The sequence below is a fragment of the Salvia splendens genome, chromosome 7, assembly GCF_004379255.2.
Source record: "Salvia splendens isolate huo1 chromosome 7, SspV2, whole genome shotgun sequence".
NCBI classification, from domain to species: Eukaryota; Viridiplantae; Streptophyta; class Magnoliopsida; order Lamiales; family Lamiaceae; genus Salvia; species Salvia splendens.
Window position 1 is genome coordinate 712,184 of NC_056038.1, and position 7,529 is coordinate 719,712.

Consider the following 7,529-nt stretch of genomic DNA (forward strand, 5'->3'; position numbering starts at 1 on the left):
CTTATAAATTCTTTAACCAATAAATTTGTCCTTATAATTAACGTGGATCGAGAGGGATACTTGCAGTACATGCGATATAAATTGCAGGCTTGCACTTTGTTTAAGACACAATGCTCAATATGGACCTATATTAATTAGTTGTATTTCTCTGATTATGTCTTTAAGTAGTATTAGTAGTTCAGTCAGATTTTAATTACTCGTATAAATTAGGTCTTGAATATTATTAGTGGGGTCAAATTTAAATTAAAGTTAGTAATGTTTGATATTTCTGTTTACACTTAAGTCCCATTGTTTTAATTAATTAATTTTTTATGAGTCTCATTTAAATTGGGTGAAGATTATTACTATTGGGGTCAGATTTAAATTAAAGTTACTAATCTTTGAGTTCAGATTAATTTATTACACATGTACTAATTCCATAATCCATTCCCTGAATATTATTTGTTTTTTAAAAATGATATTAAAGTCAGATTACTCACTTTAGTTATAAGTACTTTGATGAAATATACCACTCTTTCCAATCTATTTTAATTCGACTTCTGAAATATAGATTCCGATGATGAACGGTACCAAGAAGCAGTAGATCTGGAGTTCCAAAACCTGGTTGCAGCGGTGCAAGATGAAGCTGACGAGGCGGAGGCGGTGGCAGTCCCTCGGCCGTTCTATCATCGGCGGTATATCGACCGTGACCATGCACAGCGGTTCAAGTGCTTCAACTTGCGATATGATGCCACCGGCCGACCCGGCTTGTCGACATATCAGAAGTGTACGGTGGCAATTAGGCAGCTTGCCTATGCCGGGCCCGCTGACATGTTCGATGAATACCTACAGATGGACGAAACGACTGCCCTACAGACGTTGAGACAGTTTTGTAGGGGCATTAAGGATATCTTCAAAGGGGAGTATCTACGGAAGCCAACGACCGATGATTGCCAGAGACTTATTGATATGCACGGGACTATACATCATTTTCCAGGGATGTTGGGGAGCGTCGATTGCATGCACTGGGAGTGGAGGAACTGCCCGGTGGCTTGGAAGGGGCAGTTCACTTCTGGTTTCAAAGGCCGACATCACACGATAATCCTGGAAGCCATTGCTGTGCTGACTACCGCTTGCGAATCTGGCATGCCTATTTTGGGGGCAGCTGGGTCGAACAACGACATCAACGTTCTACGATCGTCCCACCTATTCAATGACGAGAGCCGCGGTGAGGGTCCGCAAGTTAGATTCATGGCCAACGGCACGCAGTACAACATGGGATACTATTTGGCCGATGGGATATACTCTCGCTGGCCCGTGTTTGTGAAGTCGATCCGACAACCCGTTAGGCCGAAGCAAACCTACTTCGCGAAAAAATAAGAGGGTGCTAGGAAGGATGTTGAGAGAGCTTTTGGTGTCCTCCAAGCGCGATGGGCCATTATACGGTGCCCGGTTCGACAATGGCACGAAAATGATGTCTCAGACATCATGACTGCATGTATCATATTGCACAATATGATAAGAGCTGACGAAGGATTTGCTGCAGAGCGATGAACACCGGAAGATGGTGCTAGTTCGAGCTCGGGTATTGCAATGGAGCCCCTGCAGATGGGTGTACCACGTACTAATGAATACTTGATCCAGCGGTACACTGATATGCGGAGCCAAATATCGCATACATCACTGCAGACTGATATGGTTGAAGAGGTGTGGAACCGTAGAAGGATCGCTACAGAGTGATATGGGTTTTCGGGTTGTTGTTTTTAAAGTCGAAAACTCTCGTTGTATAATTTTCCTATTTTATTAATATAATACAACGAAGTTCTTGTTACACTTTTTTTTGGTTATGTTGTGATTTTTTTTATTTACAATCTAAATTATTTTATTTTAATTAAAATTATAAATATCATAAATTCTAGTCTAATAAAATTTATTGTAGTTAAATTAAAAATATCATTAAAAAAGCAAACATTTTTTTTTGAGAGGGCCACATTTCGTGGCCCTTGTTATTTATGTGTTTTACCAATGTGGAGGGCCATGGAGAGCCACATTTGGTGGCCGGGCCAACTTTGGTGGCCTTCAAGGGCCACCATTGTGGACACTCTCAGCCTCCGATATTCAGGATCCGATACTGAATTAGGATGGTAATGGAGATCAATATGATTTTTAAAACTTTTTTAAGTTTTTCCGTTAGATCTAACGGTAGTTCTTTTCTTAAACCACCTTTTCAGTCTTTGATATCCGATATTGAATTAGGATGTTATTCAGCCTCCGATATTCAGTCTCCTGATCCAGGATGATATTGGAGATCAATATTATTTTTATTTTTTTTTAAAGTTTTTCTGTTAGATCTAACGGTAATTTTTTGAATTAAAATGTAATTATATTATTTTTTTGAATTTTTATAGATATTTGTATTCGATAATATTTAAAAAGATTTTTTTTTAATTTTTGTTTTGGTGTTGGGAAAGATTTTTACTTTAAATTTGTTTTTATTTATGTTTTTGTGTTGTGAACTGCTTAGAGCCGTCGGTTCTAAGATTTTTACTTTAAATTTGTTTTTATCTGAGATCAATATTGATCCTACGGTCCTCTCAGTAGATGGGAGGTACCTATCTGCCATAGTGACTGGGATAAGCAGTATTAGTTGTCCGATCTAGGATCAATGTTGATCATACGATCTTTAGTTGCCGTGAGAATCATTGAATTCCTATTGGCGGATATGATGTTACCGGATTATCAATATTTGCCGTAGGATTTGTGTTTCTTTTCATCAACCACATCCCCTGGACTCACCCTCAGGCTCTGCAGCTAGCTGTTGGAATTTGTATCATGTTGTTAGGACCCAACAACAAGGGCAGTAAGCAGACCTGATTTGTGATAAACTCCAATTTTGGTTGTTGATTTGTTAAATGATTCTTTTTTACAGTGTTGGCTGAATTCTTACATCTTCCATCTATGATAAACTGCAATTTTGGTTGTTGATTTGTTAAACGACTTCTTTTAGCAGTGTTGTGCTGAATTGTTTCATCTTCAATCTATGATTAAATGCAATTTTGGTTGCTGATTTGTAAAAACGAAGTGTTGTGCTGATTTCTTACAACTACTGACCTTATTTCTGTACTGTGACTGTGCTTCTTGCCATGCTCTTTTTGTTGTTTGTCTTTTGTGGGGAAAAATAAGACACTCTTTATTTCTCAAATTCTCTCAACTTCTCAACTTTTCAACTTGTGAAAATGGTATAACTATGCCATATTTATAGACATTCATTCTCTATTCTAGAATTCTCTACTAGATTCTTTAATATTTTATATCCAGATTTTTCTCCATAAAAATCTAGATATTTTAATACATTCTAGGGAATTCTACTAAAAATATCTGGATATTTCTCTTACTTAATTCTTTTATATTTTAAATATCTATATTCTAAGAATTCTATCTGTGGTTAATTCTACCAAAATATTTAGATATTTTCACTCTCAAATCTAGATCTTAAACATGTAGTAATACGGAGTAATAGTTTTTTTATTTATTGGAAATAGTGAAATTATTAGTTTTTTTATTTATTGGAAATAGTGAAATTATTCGTGGGACGTACTTAGAAAATTGTAGGACACATACAGATATTTCTTATTACCAAAATTGGACAGCACAGTAAATATGGAGAAACAAGAAAAACTTTTATTAGGGTATAAAAATACTATATATATATATATATAAGATGAATAATAGTAATAGAAATAATACTTGATAGTATTGTTAGGTATAACCTATAGTATATCAGAAAAATTCTAGATATATATGCTTGCAAGTAAAAGGGAACTTTAAGATAGTAGGGTTTGTGTAATAAAGACAATTGAACAAAATATTCAAGTCAGATTTCGATCAAAGTGAAAAATAGGATTATTGATCTAATCAAAATTATTGTAATTGGAAAACAAAGATTTAATTAGCTGGCATATTCGTCGTTATATATACCATGAACTTTGATTCTTTGAATTGAGGCATTCACAATGACTAACTATTGAATTTAGGGTAAATATTTGGACACATTATCCATTGTTTCCAACTTATAGCAAAAAAACAATATGAGATTTGACCTATTTGATTTGTATACAATTAAGATATGTATACTTTTTCAGATCGATTAAAATGCTCAAAGCAACAAAATAATAACGAGCAATAGCGTTCAAGAGAACAAACAAAACAATCATACACAACAAGCACTAACAACATTTACCTAGCACCAAACTACATACATATATATATATATATACATATATATATATATATATATAGGATTGTGATCAAGATAGAACCATTCTTAAACGTAGAACAAATGTCAAACGGAGGTCGTTAGATCTTTTAATCCAATGGTGTTGATTTGCACAACAACTTTCCATTACAACCAAAACTATTATTAATGGGTGAATGCAGATAAGTGAAAAAATAAAGCATGCATGGACTCTTCTTCGTTTCATTCATTCTTCCATCAACATGTGAGTTTTTTCACATGTTGAGTCCGGAATGTCGTGAAAATATAGTCTAATATGTATGATTTTTAATCTTGACCGTCATTTTTTCCTCATCCAATGAATAAAATATGTAGAGTTCTAGGTTCTACACTTAAGAATGGTTCTATCTTTAACGCAACCCTATATATATATATATATATATATATCGATAAAAAAAGTACAACATCCAAACACACATATACTCATCGAGATCACAAAACAAACTTGCAATTCAAACACATGGAAAAAATACACCCATTGAATAGCATCTCAAAAGGCAATGCACCACATGCAATGAAACTCATGAATAGAAATGGAACATTGTACAAGACTGCCCTCTAGTCCACAATTCAAATCACCGTAACAATAATTAACAGTGGCGCTGTACATAAAATAAATTATTACTCAATATACTAATAGTGGCGTTGTACATAAAATAAATTATTACTCTCTCTGTCCCTGAAATTTTATCACATTTTCTCATTTCCGCCAGTCCCATAAAATTTGTCACATTTCACTTATTACCATTTTTTGTAGTGGACCTCACATTCCACTAATTTATTCTCACCCACATGCTACCAACTTTTTCAACTCACTTTCTAATACATTTCTTAAACCCGAGCTCGATAAACTGTGACTATATATTGGTTGTTTGTTCATGTTGTAATAGCTATATATGTCAGTTTAGTTAAGTTCGTCCTTTTCATTATTCTTTGTTTTTGTAACTATATATGTTGAGAATTTTTTGGGTGTAAACGATGAATAAGATGTTTATAGTAAAAGGGAAGAGGAGAAAAATGGATAAAGTAAGAGAAAAATGGAAAGATTGCACAAGAGTGTCCACAATAGAGTGACATAGTCATGATTCCGTCAAGACGCAGTCACAAAAACTTGTCCAACCCAATGGTGGTCACGCCACAACCATAAATCACATTATTTTATTAATTATTGGTATATTTTAATTGGACTGGAACTAAATTAATTGGACAAAAATGAATAGAATGGAAAGGAATGAAAAAAATGATTTGGGAATATATTATTTCTAAATAAAGATTTTAAAAATAAAAATAAAAAACAAAAAATCAAGAGGCGGTCGCCGCGCCTATGACCCCACAACCCCTTCTTTGCCGCAAATGCAGCTATCGCCTTTCCCCACCACCCCGCCGCGGCTCCCTCTTCCCCAGCTATAGCGAGCCGCGACCCTCTATTGGAGTCACTCTAAGTATATTTTTTGGAATCCCAAGAACAGTTTCAGTGCTTGTAATAATCCGACCTGGTGCTCGCTATCCACAAATAAAATTAATTTATTTAAAACTAAAATGTATTGCGTACATTTATAGTGATAAAATTGTTGAATAATTGCATAAAGATTTTTTTTTTGTTCGGATAAATAAGTGAAAAATGAGAATGTATTGAAGATATTTTGTCATTTATAGTGACAAAATTGTTGAATAATAATTGCACAAGTATTTTTTCTATGCCGAGCACATTTTTAGTGCTCGTTATTAGCGAATTACTAAAATTGCATAAGGCCGAGATCCGGATATTATTGAATAACTTTTTTTGTATGCCGAGCACATAAGTGGGTGGTTGCTATTTTCCGAGCACATTTTTAGTGCTCACTATTAGCGAATTGCCACGTTAAAATCTCATAAGGCCGAGATTGGTATATTGTTGAATAATTATTTTGAACTATTGGTGAAAATATTTCACAAGGCCGACCACTTTCGTTGCGCCATAGTTCCATAACTAAATTCTCAAGCCGAGCACCTTGGCCGTGCTTTTAATGCTGGCAAGTTAATGTAACAGTTGCTGATATTGCCAAGCACCGTTTGTTGTGCTCGGTATTGTGCTGAGCACAGTTGAATGTGCTCGCTATTTTACGAGCACAATTAGATGTGCTCGTTATGTTTGCTAGGTAAACGATTTATTTGTAGTGAGTATTGAATGTTCACAATCTATTTGTAGTGAGTATTGAATGTTCACTATCGATCAAAAGGAGTCTTAATTTATGGATCAAAGTATTAATTGTCAGATTTTATGAAAATAATTTAAATCTAAGAAATAAAGCTTAGTGGGCTTAACTTAAAGCCTCTGTGTGCTTAAATTAAGGGGAAAAAATTACAGTATTAGAAAGAGAAGAGGGAGTGACTTTTCAAATTATTTCAAAAGAATAAATCCAATTCTAACAATATATGAAAATAATAACCGAAAAATCAAATTAAACCCTAGCAAAAGATATTATGAAATATTAATAGAGATATTCTAAATTGTAGAGAAAATTAGATGAAACAGTAGAAACTCTTTCCATTTTGTTCTATTTCTAAAAAATAAAAAAATTTCCTTTTAAAAAAAGAGTATTAGTATTTTTTTTACCTAGTATATGAGTGTGTTATTTTAGGGTGATTATATTTATTCAGGAGTATATTGATCTATTTCTAAAAAATAAAAAAAATTCCTTTTAAAAAAAAGAGTATTAGTATTTTTTTTTACCTAGTATATGAATGTGTTATTTTAGGGTGATTATATTTATTCTTTCGATTATACTCCTATATAAGGTGCACAATACGTAACTCCCAAATATCAAATCAATAATACCATCTCTGCCGCCGGAAAAAATTCAAATTCATCTCCTCCGCCTCGGATTTCTGGTGCGCCTCCATTTTTTTTTAATCATGTTTATTGTTTGATTTGCTGATTTGGCCAATGCTGTTAATTTTGCTTCGTTGTTTCCGTAGTAACTAGCATCCTAGTTATGTTGAATTGACACAGCTAGATAGTGTGCTGCTTATATTTGTATAGTTGAATCGTCTTCATTATTCAATTTGACGGAGTAGTATAGTTGTATAATTGATGTCGTCTTCATTATTCAATTTGGTAGATGCTAAAATTGTTGTTATCGTCTTCGTTATTCAATTTGCTACTGTAATATCACCGATCACAATTCATTAGTCAAGCTTATTTTTACAAGTCTGCTCTCAGTTTAAACCAAAACTGTAACAATCGCGTTCTCGCATTTAGTTTTTTCAGATACAC